Source organism: Heliconius melpomene, chromosome 9 (assembly GCF_056956725.1).
Source record: "Heliconius melpomene rosina isolate 202511_hmr_F chromosome 9, ASM5695672v1, whole genome shotgun sequence".
In the NCBI taxonomy this organism is placed as follows: domain Eukaryota; kingdom Metazoa; phylum Arthropoda; class Insecta; order Lepidoptera; family Nymphalidae; genus Heliconius; species Heliconius melpomene.
The window spans coordinates 6,345,628-6,365,623 of NC_140397.1; the positions used below are offsets into that span (position 1 = coordinate 6,345,628).

The 19,996-nt window shown below is 30.8% G+C and overlaps 1 protein-coding gene across 2 annotated transcripts in view; it reads left to right on the top strand.

Annotated features, from left to right (window-relative positions):
- The first annotated feature begins 6,207 nt into the window (after positions 1–6,207).
- LOC146536381 (uncharacterized) overlaps positions 6,208–19,996 on the top strand; it is a 51,490-nt gene continuing 37,701 nt past the window's right edge. Inside the window, exon 1 of one of the 2 annotated variants that reach the window (XM_085190412.1) lies at positions 6,208–6,539. The gene's annotated coding sequence lies outside the window, so the exon portion shown is untranslated. The remainder of the gene's footprint in view (positions 6,540–19,996) is intronic. The other variant, XM_085190411.1, reaches the window with a different exon arrangement.

Here is a 19,996-nt window from a genome sequence, read left to right on the forward strand (position 1 = left end):
ACTTTAGAAATAACCTTTTTAATTAACTAATTTCAATGCTTCCTATTAAGTAGTTAACTTCTATACAAATATATTTGCAATTATATCCATATAACAAACACAAAGAACATGCTGGAATCAAATACTGTGACTGTAGGACCTCATTGCGGGATAAACAGAAAGTGAGAAATTTTAATGTATCAGTAAACGTCCATCTCAATAGATTTTAAGTGTACATTAAAGGAAATAGAAACTTTTGTAATTTTCTTCCTAATAACATATGTTTTGTTAATACTGATGAGATTCTCGATTTATTATTGTAATTTTGTATAATAGAAAAATAATTGACGTTTTAATATAAATATCTGTCTGCAATAGCGATAGTTGGAAGTTCGATTCCCGCTAGAGGTTTTATGAATTATTTTCATTTTTCCGCTTAGGTGAAGTCGCTATCTATGAAAACAATCAAATTTCAAATCGACAGAACGTTCCTTCGAGTATTTGAGCTTACAATGATTTTCTGATGCCAAATAATTATATAAATAATAGTATAAACACAATTTCGATAATCTTCATATTCATAGAATTAATGTAAGTGGAGCGTCTCTTAACAAGATAATGGTGTATAAGCTTATCATTAGACAATGGCAATGCATCTGCATGAGGTATTACTGCTGATGTATCGCTTGAATCCCGCTAATTCATGTTTGCTTCTGGTTAATATTATTTATTTTGCTATATTTATATATTAAACATGTATTTACTTTTAGTAAGTAGGGTTGATTAGTAGTCCCGCATATAGCAGGATAAGCAGAAGGAAGCTAGGGTTAAGCCACTCCGTTTCTCACTTTCCGCCGATTTTTTGAGGTATTTCGTGTTGATCGGTGAAACTCAACGCAACGCTGCTTTGGTATCGGAGAGAAGAAAATGAAAATATTAATCAATAATAACACAGACTATACATAACAGTACTGGCAGAATAAATTAATAAAAAATAGAAATTTAATTTTAATAGTTACATTCAAAATAGGCTATATGAAAAAAATAAATAATTATAATATTTCATGTAAAATAAAATTAAATACTATTGAAAATAAATTATTATTTATTATTTCTGGAAATCGTGACGTTTAATTAATTCCAACAACATATTCTTCCTTCAATTATTTCAATGTCGACAAACAACTATATAAACTATATAATTAAACATTTAAAACAATATCTGTATACATATATATTTATAGCACATAAACCTCCCATATAAATCAACCTAACATGCTTAAGCTCATAATTTTATGATATTCAAAGAGCCAAAGGTTTCGCGGATCCATGATCGACTATGGCTAAATCTACATATTATATCGGCGTCCATGAAGAATTAGATTACCCGGAACGTCCCATATCTCGTAGATAATGGTATATGCGCATTTATGGCGTCCCTCGAACATAGTACGGCTTGGTTTGTTGATAATGCTATTACCATTGTTGCGTGAGAAACTCTTTCGATTCGCCCCATATAAAAGACATCAACGAACTTCGCTTGTAATTTGTTGGTATTACGTTACTTGGAATAAAAATATATTATGACATAGTGATTTTGTTTGGAAATTTAAAAGTTATTCTAAATAAATAGATTCATTTTATAGTTTACATAAAAAAATAATTATTTTGTTTTATATATTTATAAGCAAGCTTTACTTCTGGAAAAGCTCGTTTATATTTATCTGATGTTAACTCGGGTAAGTGGTGAAATTAAAGCGTCGATTTTATAAATAATTCTATACATTCTTCATTATCTTTACATTATCTCGAAAATGTATCGGACGGAATTCTGAAACAGCACCCGATTTCCGTATCTCGAGTTATTTAACAAATTAAAGTCATTTATTAAATTGGGAGGGCACAGAAGTCCTGTTCTGAATATATGATGGTAGGTTTGTAGAATTTGTGTTGAAAAAAGCTTTTCCTAATACATAATTCAAGGTGCTTATATTCGCTAACACTAGAAACATATAGATATAGTTATAGTGGAAATTATAGTATAGCGCATAGGCAATGCAATAATAAAAAGATCTACCCAAAGATTGATTGATACCTTTATGTATTGTCTGAGGTATATAAACATTACTAGTGACTGTAACGCGACGGTTGCGGGTTCGATTCCTAATCGAGAAAATAAAATATTTATTTAAATTTATATTTTCATTTCAAATCAAATGTATCAAAATTTCAACGTAGCATAATAAGTATAAGTATAATATAGTTTATATATTTATAGCCACACAAGAATTCCAAAGGGGGAATTTTTAATTTGGATAATGATTGATTCCTTGCCTCTGTGACGTCATCCAGTGGTGGGGAACTACGTTTAGAACATACGACGAGTAATAGCGATTATTTATTATTATAATATGTTATCATATTTGTATTTAATAGAAAAATAATTTAAACTTACTGTAATGAAATACAACGATTTTTTTAGATAATAAACATTACCTGTTTTATTGCAAAGAAATTCTTAACACGATCGTAGATATGTCGTAGCGTTGTAAGTTGGTAATAAATAAATGCATATACCAGGCACATGATGTATTCAACCGGATGTACTTTCGTTGCAATTTTTGTATCCATTTGAGCCACTTTAGACCCAACGATAAATGCCTGAACGATAAATTTTAAATAATTACTCTTAATCAGATTAATGAAGGTGACCATTTTGAAATTTATAATGCGAATTAATTGGTATTTGTTAATTTAAAGTAACTGTGCTTTCGACTCTACATGTATTCACACTTAATTAATTTAATTAAATATTTTTTAAAGTGTTATTGTACTTTTTTTTTATAAATATATTTAGTTAAGTTTTTTTTTTTATATAATACATGTTATGTAAAATAAGCTTGAGATTTTACGATGGCATATTATCAGTACCTGTCTTGTAAAGCTATTTAATTTTAACTTATCGTATTTAAAAAAATAATTTGTAAAGGTAAAACGGTAGTTTAAAAATATTACATTATCCTATTATTTAAATTAAAATATATTTATTTCATTCTCGTAAAAAAAAAAAAATAATTGATCTTTTAATTATCTTGAAATCAACTCTAAGTACAATTGTATTTTAATCCAGTCTTTACATTCAATCTTTTCTCGTATTCAATTATGCTAATTAATTCACATCTAAATGATGGATGCTCTTAAGCTAAATTGTCAAAATGGTTCATTATAAGCATGTCACTATCCAATAAGAGTTTTATTATGAAAGCGGTTTAAAGTAGAATTGTTTAGAAATAACTACAATACCGCAGGCAGAGATGAGCCAGACACACTTTTTGCATTCCAATCGTATTATACATATAAATGAATCGATATTAGAGATGGTATCAGCTGTGGAATTTGACTAAGTTTTTAATTCGATTTTGCTTGTGTAAATATAAAAATATATTTGAAATATTTCTTACATATTCTTCATTTCATCTTTAATTTTAAAGAAATGTGAATTTAACAAGCGAGATAATCGACAAGGATGGTAAGTAAATAAATAATATAGAATTTATAACATTATTTAATATTTATCTTCAGATTAATTTAAATTGATTATACATGCAAAATGTTATACATTTAAATATGTATTATTTCTAATATTACCAAATCTATGACATAACCCATACAACATCACAATCTATGGGAAAGTTATTCTTGGAATGAACGATAAGAGCGTACTTCCTTTGGCACTCATCTCTTTCTCACACCATTCTTTACTTTCGATTGGAAAGAGATAGATTGACTTTGGAATGTCCCTTTAGAATTTTATTATTCATTGAAAGTAGCTTGCACTTACCGAGAAATTATGTTATTTGTAAATAAAATTATGTTTCGTGAAAAATAGGTGTGTTAATGATAGAATACAAAAAAAAAATTGTTTCACGGTGTATCCCGCACAGGGCAGGGTAGGCAGAGGGAACCTAATGTTAAGACACTTCGTTCCCCACTTTCCGCCTAATTCTCGGCGGAACTAAACGCCAAACTTAGTCTCGATAGAATACTAAAAATATTTTATATAAAGTCAAAAGTTATAATGATAATAAATAGAATCGGATACAGAAGGCAGTGTTACTTGAGACGGCGCGTATTGTGCGGAGGTTCCTCTCTCTGGAGCCCTAGCCACCGATGCCTTGGACCCTTGTCCCGCCCTCGGAAGAGTGGTTTTTTTTATATTTTTAATGTATTTTTTTATAATAATTTATATTTAAAAATGTAAAATTGATTCACTAATTTAATAATTTAATAAAAGTATATTCAGTATAAATAGTAATTAGCATATATATAATGTGAAGCCCATAAGCGTGCGATTGTAAGCGCGACGCTCGTAGACCGATTCCTACTTAGAATATTGACTAATAACATATTTAATATTTTCATTTCCTCGCTTTAGTAATAAAGAAAGCACGGCGTTAAGTTCTGCCTCTGTCATACAATGCCTCAAGAATCAACGGAGAGTGGAGAATAGAAGTACTTTAACACTAGGTTTTTAGGTTCTCCTTACCCAGCAATGTGTGGGCTATAGCGTGAAGCAAAGTGAAGGAAAGAGCGTGTTTCTCTTTATTTATCAACACAATTTGAATTTTAAATCAAAAACTATACAATTATACTACAAAACTCGCGTTTCGTAAATAAAAACAGTAAATCATGGCCCAAGCTCACATCATAAATATCCTTTCAATAATAAACAAAACAAAGTTGCAATCAAAACAAGAACTCCGGAATTAAATATCGGCATAAATATACCTCGTTAAAAGTAAATAAAAGGTTGCGTCGGTTAGGTATATCAGTTAAACAACTTTTTACTTGCATCATCAGTTTAACAAATTATAACCTTTCTGTGGGACACCCTCGTATTTGTCAGATGTAAAATTACATTACGGTACCACTTAGTAGAAAACTTGCATTTTTTATATTTATTTCTGTATTGATTCAGTTAGTTCTGTGACCAATCTCTCTGTTTTTCATTTCATATTGAAATTTAATGTGTTATACTTCATAGAGATATTTTTCAAATAATCATAAATTTAATAATATAAACCGTTCTATATTAAATTATTTTTTGGATATAAATTTTGACTTTTGAATGTGATGTGAAATCCATAATTTTATGTATAAATATATATTTAAGATAATTAAGTGATAATGGATCATAAATATGCAATTAATATAAATATAAACTTTTTAATATCCTTGTATTGAATTGTATGCAACGTTAACCAAAAATAAAAATTAAAAAACAAAAGCTAAAATTATCTTAAAATATCGCTTATCCTGTTTTAATCTTAATTAAATAAATAAAAAACTAAATAAATGTTAATAAAGATTAAAAAGTATATTATGTCCAAAATGAGAGCAATACAAATAAAGTAGTAACGTTATACAACAAGCGAAGCCTACTATCGCTATATAACGAACGATACGGTAACATATTTTACCCGACCACTAAAAGTGTACATTTTTCTATAAAACAACTTCAAGTTTTGAGAACCTCTCGAATTGGGCAGGTTTTTACCTGCACGACCGTAATTTTGATCTTTAATAATTCCTTAGTAAAGCCACTTCGAGTTCTGCAAATTTAAACGATGTTGAGAGAAATATAGCTATCTCTATATAATGTATGTCACAAATCGAGTTAAACAAGGACAGAGCATTGAAGCTCGAGTCTCCCTAGCGGGACATCGACCAGCAGCTTTCTGAAAAACTATACCTGAGTGTAACAGTATTGCAACTTGAAATAGTTGTTAGAATTTTTTTTAATGAAAATATATGAGTTTAATATGTTTTTATTATTTATATATAATACGAAGCTTATTTTGTTTGAATAAGAAAAGATAGTTTTAAGGTTAGGTAGGGCGACGATATACCTAAAGTGACTGGTAACAGTTTAATGAGAAGTACTGAAGATCGAGCTCTGACTCCAGTAGTGGTCGAGGACAGGTTCTTGATATTAAAAACGATATATTTTTTAATTGATACAATAACATTTCAATATATAATTTATATTATTTTAACAAGTACCACATCAAAAACTAACTTTTAAATACTAATAAGTATGAGAAAAGCTCAAAATAACAAAAAAGCTACAATCCTTTACCACTGAGGTTACTTGCCCCGTGGACATCGACAAAAACCGTGCAGCCCACCTCTGTGTGCGTGCACTGTGTACACACACGCACACATACACGCCGCATACCGACCGCGCTCGCGCAGAGAAACTGTGCGTTTTGCATTCAACACTTAGACTCAGTTGTAAGGCAACTTTTAGGGTCATCAAACGCTTTATTGAGACCCTTTTTAACTTTAACGTAGAAATTCTTTTAAAAAAACATCAAAATTATCAAAAAAAATACATAAACTCTAGCATGAGCTAACGGTAGTGTTAGTTATAGAGCCTAGTGATCAGTTTTTGTGCAGTGTAGTGATACAAAGTGTGCCATGGAGAAATAATATAAAAATGTGGAGAAATATTTTCTATGTGAAATCTGTTAGGAAAAAGGGGAGCAGGAAGTAGGTAGGTAGGTTCCCCATAATCTACTTATACATATATTGACACGAGTCTACGTATTGTCCATTAAGGTGCTACTGTTCGCTGATGACTTCCATGCGATACCAGTTTATTCGAGCAAGTTATGTGCGTTGCAAGTTAAGATTCAGCTTGATTAATATGAATTTGTTTTGGATCATTTATTAAAATTTCTCAATACATTCATTGTTTGGGTATTCTTAAATTACTTTATTCAATTTTAAATTTGAGATGCTTAATTGCTTGTAAATTTGTTTAGAGGCATTTTACATTAATCTTTTCAGGTAACGACAGTATAAATAATTATTTTTTTAAATTAATGTTAAATATACTCGTACATACAAGAATACACCGTTTTATAATATATAACTATTCTATTTTCGTTTCTTTTATACATGTCTACCATATTATAAAAGAAGTTTATTGTTAAGATAGTAAAATGAAAATCATCTAAAATAAAATAACAAAACTTACACCATTAATAATCGAAAGTCCTTAAAAACCAATAATAGTCTTTCCAAATACACTTCTTGTGAAGCACATGGACTAACCTAAAAGTGTCGACTGTAGAACAAAACGTTTTTATTAAAGTATTTTAACGATGGATTGTTTCTTTGGAGGGATATGTAAATATTCCAGGAATGCAGGCATCCAAGATAATTGATCTGTTCACGTGATAGAGCGGCATGTGAGTAAGCTCGGTCTACAGTCTCTCAATCTACAATTATTTGATTAAAAAAAACATTAATTTTAGTTATATTTCAAAAAAATATTTGTTTTTATAATGCAGTATAGTTTAAGTTGAGTTTGTTGAGCTTATTTTATCAATCCAATGAAATAGAAGATAGAAGAAAAGAGTAGAGAAATATGAACAAATCTTAATTTAGTATCGTATTTGTCAAAAACCGCTATATTCTACAATTTTATATATTTTATTTCCTTTTTACTAACACCACCGATATAAAAGCTTTTCTAGTTGGTTTTTGAATCCAAATATTGCTTGCTCAATTTGAAGATAATTCTACTATAATAACATTAGTAAAAATTAAGTACTAGTATATCTTTTCTATTAACATATATTAATTAAAAGCTAATTGTTGAGCAATAAAATTTTTCCAAATTAAAATAATTTTACATGATGTTAGACGAGCAGCACAAGGGCGCATAGCTAGTTTTTTTTATAATCCACTTGACGTCTTATCTCACAATCTAAATCTCTACTAATGGCGACTATATACCAATGTCACGTCAGAATCTACATAGCATCTAAGTTATTTATGTCAGTTTTTGTTTAACTCAAACTGATCTCCACGAACATTAAGGATTTTGTATTAGCTTTATTAAATATCTTAAGTCTAGACTATAAAATGCTTATAATAAAAAGTTAATTGCTATTTAATTAAACCCAAATTGTTTGATCGATGTAGGTTGGAAAAAATTGTAACAATTTTTATGTCATTTTATTGTTTATCTAGCGATGCACTCGCGGCTTCGCCCGCTTGAACTGCATGATCATTTATTTAATACTGTAAATTATGTTCATGGTGATATTGTTATCAGTTTACAGCACATTTATAAGGATTTCTAGTGTGACAGTTACTAAAATTTTATGGAGGTTTTTTTTTTCTTTTTCAAAAATATATACATATATGGTTTATAAAATAATGTACTGTTTCTATAAACATTACTATCTAAGATTATTTTTTTGCGGAAACTAAAATGACTACCAACATAAAACTAAAAAAATGTACCTCTAGTTCCCTAAAGTTCAATAATTAGGATAATATTCTATCCAGTCATTTTTAAATAGGAAAATTACTAAGTCAACTACTAAATAAGCTTATTAAATAAATAAGATTCCATACAACAACGTAGTAAATATACAAGTGAATACACCAAATACACCCTTAAGGCAAAAGGCAACTCTTAATAAAACTTAAATTATGATGAGAGTACAAATGCATTAAACGTCGGATGCAATTTTCAAAATGGTGGTCTTATTTTAACAGAAACGTGTCCATTACATCGTTGCAACACTGTCGCTGGGAGCTTAGGTAGACTCGTGGGCAGAAGCTATCAACATTTATGTATCTTTGTAAAGTGATTTAATTAACTTTTTTTAGTATCTCGTAAACAAAAGCGTAGGAGGAACCTAGTGTTAAGGCACTCCGTTTCTCTGTTTTCAATGGAATCTGGATGCATTGCTTGTTGATAGCAGAATTCAACTATTGTTTCGAAACCAGAGCGAAAATGAAAATTTTTAATTATTTAATTTCCAATTAAGTTTTATATTTATAGTCTATCTATATCTATATATATAAAATCGAAAGGTCACTCACTCATCACGAAATCTCAGAACCTACCAGAGCTAGGAATCTTCTAGGAATTTTGCATAGGAGTCACTTATAGGACGTAGGTGCTCGCTAAGGCGGGAATTTGCAATATTCGACTTTTAAGGGGTTGTTTTTGGGGTTGAATGTTTGTATGAAACTTCGTTACTACAAATGCTAGAAGTCTCAAATTTTTCATGGACTTCACTTATAGGACGTAGGTACTCATCGAGACAGAAACTAATAATAACGTAGTTCACGTAGGCGAAGCCGCAGGCGGGCTACTATTATTATATTTTTTTTTATTATAAGTATTTTAAATAATTTATACAATAATTTAAATGAAAATATTACAAAAAACCTATTCCATTTTGCTTAACGAACTTAACGAAGGTTCTTAGACTTCTTGGAATGGAACGGATTGCCTGCAATGGTTGTGGCTATAAATATCATGATTGTGAAGAATGTGCTACATATGTATATGCGCATATATATGAGAAAGGATTTAGACAAGGTGATGCATATAGAGTTTTGCTATTTCACAAGAAACTTCTTTTAACAAATGAGAGAGAGAAAGTAGAGTACGTGAGAGATCAATCTTAGGTTTTATTTGTTTATTTCATATAAAAAATATATTTTAAGGTGCTAAAATCCCCTTTTGAGCAAACCAAGGAGGCCCAAAGTTTGGACACCAACACGAAATCGTATAAACTTTGTAAAAGGAACTGGACTTGATTATACTCGTATTTACGTTAGTTTTTGTAAGCGCGCTAATTGTGAAACAACATCTACCGAAGTCTTTCACTTGTAATACAGTACTTATTTAATCAAAGTATTAACGATTTTATAAACTATATGGTTATATTGTAATACTTAATCCTAAATATCTATTTATATTTCTTTTTTTGTAAAATAATCGCAATGTTTAGTTCCGCTAATGAATAAGCATTGCTTAGAAAATTTAGCGAAAAGTAGGCAACGGAATGTCTTAACATTAGGGTTCCAGGTTCCCTCTGCCTACCCTGATTTGTGCGGAATACATCCTGAATCTAAAAAAAATAAGGCAACTCATTTAGCTTCTAAGCTTTCCTCACATCAATGTATTTAGAAGTCATATTATAATTGTTGTATTTTGGTTTTTTATAGGTTTGGGTTATTATATAATAATTAATTCTTCTTTAAAATAATAATTAATCTTGTAAAAGAGTAAAATCTTAACATATAAGGTAAAATATAAGGTATATTTTAGTATTAAATTGCAAGTTATAGCACATTTTAAATATCAATCTCGTATACAAATTATTGTATTATTTATAATTGAACACGTTTATAAACGCTCTGATAATATACTTAGTGATGAATTAATGTCCAATAGCCGTGGTAAGGTGAAGGAATTTGTGTCGCCACAGAACTTTCACTTTAAATTTAGATAATATGTAATTTAAAAATATATATCTTCTATTTACATCTTGTTTGCGTACTTGAAACGTGCCTACTTAAGCTAAAGCTAGTAGTGCATTCAAATAAGGAAACCCTTTTTTTGTCTCGACATCTCTCTGTCGCTTATTAAGAGATTTAGGCCTTTATTATTAGTTAATTTCTAGGATAGGTATTAGTAGATTATTCCAAGTTTGGATAGGAAGATGAGAAAAACAACACTTGTCACAAGTCCCAGGTACTGCTTTGGGGTTCTCGACGCGATGAGCAACCCACGCGGTGAATCGATAGATGTTACGTATCTTTTATTTATTTTCGGATCTGATGAAAAGTATAGAGCTCAGCCACCAAGTATGTAAAATTTCGAGATATTAGAAAATAATTTCAAATGCCTAAAAAGGAAAAACAATATTTTATATTAATTAAATATTTTAAATTTTAACAATTATTTGTAATTATTATGTTACGGAATACTATAGGTACTTATAGAAAGTTTATCGCTTTAGTTGTGTAAGTTTAAAGTATTTTTCTGTATATTTTAAAAATATATACTATGAAATACTTAAATATAAATATATTATATATTATATATTACATACACAGAAATTTTTTATTTGCAATACCAAGATTTCACTTCGAGATTAAATTGAATTTTCTTGTAAACTCGTCTATTAGCGTGGAAATCTAAACTAGATATGAATGATAGATAAAGATAGATTATACAGTTTCACGCCTTTTTCCATTAGAGGCTTGTATCTAATTAAAAGTTTACGCGACAGCCTTAAGAGGAAAAAAGTAGGTGAACTACCGTATGAAATATGTATGTACTTAATTATAATTAAGCATTGAATCGGGTGCTTGTAATTTATAATCTATAGTAGTATTTATTTAGGTGAGAAAACCTAGTGTTAAGACACTCTGCTCCCCACTTTCCGCTTAATTCTGGAGGCGGTTGAGTGGCGGAACTCAACGCCGCGCTTTGCTTCGACACTAGAGCAAAGAAATGAAAATATAAAATATGTAATTTGATCGAGTGGGAATCGTACGCACAGTCGTATTTTAATGCCATATTACTTAAGAAACTTTTGGGTATATACTGTGGTTCTAAGTTCTAATTTCGTTTGAGAAATTGTTAATTATAATTATCTTAAAACAGGCTGATATTTTAGTAAATTTTTTTGAGTATCGGTAAATCTAGAGGAATATTTGAAAACAAAATAGATATAGTGGCTTTTTCATGTTTTTAATTTTTGAAAAAAGTAATTATTTCATAGCTTATAAAAGAAGAAACAATTGATTACCTCATAAATGAACCAACATAAGAATCAAAAACAAATATAAAAGGCAAAAATATTGAAAGTTATAAGTTAAATCCGGTTTGCGCGTATAAGGATGGGACGTTTAGTCGTCCGGCTTGTCCCTGTTTGTTCATAGGCCGTGTCTGAATAATTGAGACATCTGTTCGTGAAGATTGAGGGTGTGGCGCTAGTGGAATGGTGTTTTGGTGGTTAGGTGGAACACCTTGTTTCCGGAAAACTTATATTATATTTATTGAGCTTCACACGGTATCCCTCATATCAGAGTAGGGAACCTGGGAACCTAATGTTAAGACATTCTGTTCCCATTGAGATAAATCCATTTCCCACCGAATATTGAAGGCTTAAATAAGGGACGGACGTCACCGGTGAGCTTTGTCTCGTTGCTAGTGCGAGGATATGAAAATATTAAAATATTTCTTTATTTCGAATGGCAATGGGAATCGAATAGCTTCTTCCGTTTACAGTTGTACGTTTGTGCTCCTGCCCCATGATAGGCTATCAATATCTATCTTCCTCTTCTTCTTGTAGTTCTCCAACTAGTGAAGTCTTCTTGGCATATTTAGTTTTGCTTTTTGCTAGATGAAATATAACTATTACGTTTAATATGACGTCCATATAGAAAATTTTATAACCACTAGAAAAAGAAAAAAATAAATATTATTTAGTGAAATAACATAAAAGTAATTAAAAGAATCTTGTTGAAAAAGTGAATCTGTCATTGTGGACAGTTCTTTTGAGCACATAAAAATATGTTAATATATTTTTTAAATTTCTTTTTCGAATTTCTTTTTGTCATCGAAACGTTAAAACTTCCATGTCACTTTGAATTTTAACATAAAATTTTAAAAAATATAAATACACATTCGTTTTAACAGCTTGCTTATTACTGAAGGAAACACCTGTCGTTTCTTTAGTGTTAAGCAATTTAATATTGAAGTAATAACTTATATACGAGTATGATGTCTTAAAAACATTTGTTTTTCAAAATCAAATCAACTTTCCCGCATTATGCGAGATAGGATGAGACATTCGAATCTCTCATTTCTCATCTTTCTCCTTCGTTTGAGCCATTTATGTAACATATACATTACCGGAGTGAAAATCGGCTCTAAGAACATCATGCATCGATTTCATCGAGTAGGAATCGAACCCATAATCTGTCGCATTAACCTGTATATTTAAATTTTAATTAGAAACTAGTTATATACTTACTATTTAGCAAAGGGTACCTGTAGTGTATGTAGGGCACGTCTATTAGTACTGTAGGTGGTAAGTAATTTTATCTTGACGCTACAAGGTGAAATTCATCTAATTAAGAACGTAGGAAGGACTAATTGAATTGATTGAATTGACTGATAACAGTCTTGCTTTGTAAAGTAAAATCTAAATCTTTTTTATTTTTTTAATTCTTTATAGCCATTTTATTCCTTGCAAAGTAAAAAAAACCGGTTAAGTGCGAGTCGGAGTCTTCGACGATTCCATTTCAATTTAAAGATACTATGAAAGTTGACAAACTTAAGTTTGCGGGCATATGCACTTGTGTTGTATGAAATGAACTACAAATATAAGCCTGTAATGATTCTTTCTATAAAAACCAATAAATTTCACTTTTAGGATTGTTTCCTTTATTCATTTAGCATTTTCATTTGTTTAAATTAATAGTGGTATCCAAATAATAGACAAGTCTAAAGAAACTTTAACAAGACCAGACTTTTATATACTTCCCTCACAATTACTTCCTTCCATTCCTATTTAAAAAATAATTATTTTTTGTGTTTTTTTTTTTTAACTTTACGCTGTAACACGTACATAATCAGTTAGGCAGTGGGAACCTAGAATACAAAAATACATAAAAGTATAAAAACGTTTATCGTATATCAGAAACAAGCATTTTAAAATATAAAATATAAGTAGAAAGAATTTCTTCACATTTAAGTGTTGTAAGTGTTTTTCATTAGTTCGCTTTCTTATTTGTGGGCGTGGATATCAGTTTACGAGATTTTAAAAATGAATGGGTTCACTTTAGTGGGTCAAGCGAGTCTTGGCCTTTGAAACTATCGTATTCGTGTTATAATAAGCTAGAAAGTTACTTAAATAATATTATATTATTTTTGGTTTGGAAGTAAGTAGATTGGGTAAATTATGTAACAGACAAACATTATTAATTTTAATGTGATTTTTTTCTCCGTATAGCAGAGAACGCAGAGGAACGTAGGAACCTAGTGTTGAGACACTCCGTTCTCATTAAGACAGTTCCGTTTCCCGCCGAATTCTTGAGGCGTTGCGGGTTAAGTGGCAAAACTCAAAGCTGCGCTTAGCCTCGTTACCAAAGCAAGGAAATTAAATATTAACTATTGCTGTGAGTGGAAATCGAACTCATAACTTGTCACGCTTATAGTCACACGCTTGTGAACCTGCGCTATCACGGACTTTAAATATATAATGTAATTGTTAGGAAAACACGAAAATAAATTTAATTTTTCATTTTTAATTTTCTCAAAAGTTGTGTAGATTTTGGAACCCATACTGTGATTTGTTTTACTAAACAAGGAAAACGAAAATACTAGGGGCGCGAACCTGACTTCAATTTTGACTCGCTGCGCCCGCAAAATCTCGGTAGTGTTAACATGTTGAGCGAAGCGAGAAATTAATTTTTGAGTTATTAGATTTTTTTTCGCCTAAAACCATCTACGTGGTCATTTCTATAGATATGTTTGTAAATTCATCTCAATCGGTCAAACCGTTTGGGAGTCTATTGGTGACAGAGAGTGTAAAATGAATAAAAATTAATATAAATAACATAGCTTGAAGAATCATCGTTTATATGAAATTCAATAAACTTTTATGTTTTCTTGAGAAATAAACAAAATTCTATACATTTATTTTATTAAATTTTACCTTTGACTGACAAAATAGGATTCATCGAGCTTTAAAATCCTGAGCTTTTGACAGAACGAACGTCAGTGAATTTCATCATAGTTCGTGCATTTATTTATATATAGGTAGAAAGCCAATTAACTATGTTGGATGCAAGTGCCTTGGTATATCAGTTCCTGGAGTAAGACCTCCCGGACGCCCAAGGAAGCGCTGGTTGGATGTCGTGATGCAGGACATGAGAGCCAATGGTCTAACCACCGAGGACGCAAAAGACCGTGCAAAGTGGAGTAGGTTGAGTAGGAAGGCAGACCCTGGCAATAGCCGGGATTAATGCCAGGAGGAAGAAGAGAAAGCCAATTAACTAAATTACATTGTTTCATACATTCCAAACAACAACTTACGTATGCTTCTATATATTTAATATATATTGTACTCGATAAAAAGATTAAGAAGAAAATTAATGGTATGATGCCTTCTAATTTGAATATAGGTCATTAAAATTCAACTTGCATGGCAAAACTCATTACTTGGCACCACACGCTACTCGTGGGAACGGGAAATATTTGGACCTCCTCAACTATAAGCTTTGTCTCGTACTGACTTCTATTATTATAGACATAAAGGCGATATTAGAATGACTTTGCTAACTTTTAAGTTTTGCCACTCATTAGATACGTATGAGATACGCTTATTTGCTTTAGAATCAAGCCTTTTGAAGCGTAGTCCAATTTATATGGTGTGAAAGAATTGATCGGTCAAAGTTCAATAAATCACATTCAACCGTTTGAAATGGGTTAAATTCAAATTCAAATTCGAAATATTCTTTATTCAAATAAACTTATAATAAGCACTTTTGAATCGTCGAATGAACATATGAACAAAAAGCTACCACCGGTTCAGAAGGCAGTTCTGCTGAGAAGAGCCGGCAAGAAACTCAACAGTTGCTCTTTTCAAAATCAATGGTACAATCTATTACATTTGCTGGCAGCTATCCTGCATTACATTCAATAGACATTAATTTCATACATGTTTGTCCTCTAAATATTCTTGAACAGTTAAATAATGAAATCTTAGTTTATCTTAATAAATAACTTGAGTCTATAACAGTCACGAACCAAGCTAAAGTTTTACAGAATTGTTTATATACATTTGACCTTTTCTAACCTAGACATAAAAATGTTATTTAGTTAGAAAACTGTGACTGTAAAGGCAACTAGTTTTGGGTTCGATTCCCACTCGCAGAAATGAAATATTTAATATATATTTTCATGTCTTCGCCCTGGTGTTGAAGCAAAGCGCGTCGTTGAGTTCCGCCACCACGATGCCTCCAAAATTTGGCATTAAATGGAGAACGGAGTATCTTAACACTGGATTCTTTCTACCCTAGTGTGTGTGGGATACAGCGTGATGCTGAAAATAAAAACAAAACTTATCTTTATATTTACTTGTATAAGTACGTTTAGAAAAGTTTTTTGGTCGTTTATTGGATATTTTATTTTAATAAAATTATCTATAATATCATCATCATCATCATCATCATCATCATCAGCCTGTCTTCGTCCACTGCTGGACATATGCCTCTCCGATGGCACGCCACTGAGCTCGATCTTCAGCTCTTTGCATCCAGCCGCTGCCCGCTACTTTGTGATCGTCACCCCATCTAGCTGGAGGACGTCCTACATTACGCTTGCCAAGGCGTGGTCTCCACTCTTGAACGCGCTTACCCCAACGGTCATTGGTTCTGCATCTATAATATACACAACTGTAATTAACGTGCAAAATCGTTATTCCGAATACATTTTAACGAAACTATCGTATGAATGTATGAATCAATGTTTCAATAACAAGAAAAACACGAACGTTTTACGAAATAGTATAAAGCTGCGTGCTGATAATTTATATTTAATTGGTTATGAATCAGCTACGCGAAGCTACTGAAAAGCTTGAAATATTTGTATGTAATTATATGGATATTAAATTGCTCTATTCATGTAGTAAAAAGTGATATTAATAATTATTTTTAAACTTTTTTACATTTTCCGTCGCTCCGGTAATGAGATTTTTAACACTTGCTCTCCAGGCTCTCTGTCTATCCTGCTATGTGCGGGATACAGCGTGATGGTAAAAAAATATTTCTCAAGTGGGGTCAAACTCACATCTATTCCATCATAATTCTAATCAATGAAATTATGTAAATCGTATATACATTATACAAAAAATAATATAATTATTTAAAGATTCCTATAACTGAAATTACGAAATATAATACGTAAGGCAAGAGTTCATATTTATGATAATTACAAAATAAGGTGCCGAGTTTGACATTTGACTTAACAAACTATAATTATTGTAACCCAATACCTAATATAAAAAAACTGGTTAAATGCGAGTCCGAGCGCATTCTGAAGGTTCCGTACCAATTTCGAGATTGAATGCCATTGGAATACTTTTCAACTCTTAATTTATAAAAGTTGATAAACTTAAATTTCTCCATTGCCCATATATATGCATTTATTTTGTATTAAATGGACTTTGGAATGGAATTTTTAATGATTTTTTCTATGACATATCTATAAATTTTCACTTTTGGATTTTTTTCTTACTTCTTGCTAAATTTCATTATTGTAGGTCCAGGGAATACCAGTCCTACTCCATAGGTTTCTATTACGCAAATCATATATACAAAGCCCAAAAGATAAACAAAGCCTTCTATCTTTTGACTTTTGATTGCGTTGACTTAGAAATATTATTTTTTTATGTCCTCAAAGGGACCGTAGCCTAGAGAATTTGATATTAATTTTAGATTGATTCATCCACGCGATCTCGAAGTAAATTCTCTTGACAGACAGACAAACGGACAAAAAGTAATCTTATAAGGTTTCTATTTTCTCTATTTTGAGGTACAGAACCCTAAAAATTATTCACAGTAATTTCAATATCATTATAAAATTCCTTTGAAACATATGAAAAATTCAAGAAATTGGCCGTTACTGTCAACAGTGAAGGTATTTATCGAGGACTAACGATATTAGCGGTGACTCGAATGTGTTAATCATAACAATTATCCATTATTTTTACATAATGGGTATAATATAACAATAAATATAGCGTGTTTACACAGAGGAATATTTTAAATGGATTCATAATAGTTTTAGGTAACATTAGTTAAACGAAATCGTTTTAATTATATAGATGGTTAAATAATTTATCTTTATATTTGGAAATATATATTTAAATATATAAAAGAAGAAACTATCTTATTTACATATAATATATAGTTGGTGAGTGACTGACAGATAAAGCACAGCGGAAAGTACAGCGCGAAGAAAGGTTGAATTTGGAAAATAATTTCTACGGGTTACTAAGTGGGGAAAGGAGTGTCTTAACATTAGGTTTCCTTTGCCTACCCTGCTGAGTGAGAGATACAGCGTGAAAGTGAAGAGACGGGATATCTCGATATTTCTATGAAAAGCGGATATATAGAAGTTTATGTTTTATAAACTACACAAACGAAATTATGAAAGTTACATGTAAAAGTAGTGTGTACACACAGCTTTACATACAGAATTGACAACAGAGAAATGAGAGTAATTAAATATAGGTACATCATACATGCAATGGTTATAGGTTCATTCCTGTTTGGCGTAATTCTTATATTTAATTATTTTCTTTTATTCAACTAGTCTATCTCAGGAGAAGTATATTTACTAACGAAACAACAAATTATATACTAGAGTATAATTCTGCCATTTTCTAGATAACTTGCAGTCGTATAATTGAAGTTCTAAGCCCTCGCTTTAATGAGCGTAAGAACTTTGTTAATCTTGTAAGTAGGACAGTAACAAGCTATTAATAAACTTTCATTGAGACAGTGTAAAATTTCATTAATTATTTTAACATTTTTCTGTTTTTTTTATAATACGTTTTAAAAATAAGGGATGATGATGATGAGATTTTTCTTTCGCTTCATGCTGTATCCCGGACATAGGTAAAAGAAATATAGAAACCTAGTGTTAAGACACTCCTTTCCCATTAAGACACTTCCGTTTCCCACTTTCCGCTACATTCCCGAGGCATTGCGTTGTTAGTGGCAATTTGTGTCGTTACCAGAACAAGAAAATGAAAATATTACAAATATTTCGTTTCCCCTAGTGGGAATCGAACCCACAACCATTACTCATACAGTCACACTCTTGCGCCACGGCCTAATTCTCACATAATATTTACTTAACAACTTAAACCTTGAAATATTAAAGTTAAAAGTTAATAACTTATAAGTGTAGGGTAGTTCTAAAATTACTCGTTCTATTTGCCATTAGATATAAATTAAGCCGCCATTAAACAGTACTTTAACAAATATGAGTGTAAAAGTAATCTAAATGTACTTTACGTTACAAGGCAATCTTGTTAATTATTATTAACGACAGATCATGTTTATTTTATTTGGAATAATTGACGGATATAAGTAAGGTAATTTAGTTGTTTGTTCCGAAGTATAATTCAATAAATTATTTAATTATGGCGCCGTCATAGCGTTTGCTAAGACGGCGCCATAAAACATTTACATTAAAAACTAGCGACCCGCTTGTGGCTTCGCCTGCTAGAACTTGTGGGTTCAATTTTTACTCAAGGAATTTAATATTAATATTCTTCGCTCTCGTGTCGAGGAAAAGTGCGGCAATGAGTCCCGCCACTTAACACGCAAAAACAGACTTAACTTAGTGTCTTAACAGTAGGTTCCCTTTGTCTACTCCGCTAAAACTCAAAACTTCGCTTCTTCCTTCTCCTTCCTTCTATCTTCATTTCCTTCTATAAACACAAATTCAATTTCCTATATACGTATTATTTCTGTTTAAAAGAATCCATGTTATTTAATTATACACCTCGAATGATTCACAAAGTGCTGAATCATCTTAATAGTTACGTACGCTTCGATTGTAGCCCACGCTTCGCCTGTCTCCGTGATTTATTAAGATACCCAACATACAAACATATCTATCTAATAGTTATCTATATAAACAATTGTGGGTACTGTTTGTAGCGATAATGAATTGTATTATGACAGAGGATAAGTAATTTAAATGTTTATAGAAATAATTAAAATACTCGTTTTGTTTCTTTATATTTTATCGTTGATAAATTAGAATCTATGCTAGTGATGCTAGTGATGTCAAGTGGAGGGATTATTATTTTTTAAATATTTACAGTCGTGGTTCAGGGGTAATACCTTCAGAATTGTGGGGAAAGTGATTAATGGAAGTATCCTAATGGGAACATGCGTGAAGCTAATAAAAAAATATCAGGTTTGATTATGAAATGTACGGTTTGAGGTTACATCATCCAGTGATTATATATAATGCTAGACTTTCCCTTCCTAGCCCGCATGACACTAAAAATAAAAAAAGACCAAATTCATCTATACCCATATTCAACTAAATTTTCTATGAAATTTTGGTAAATATCAAAAAATATCGACAAATTTAAAA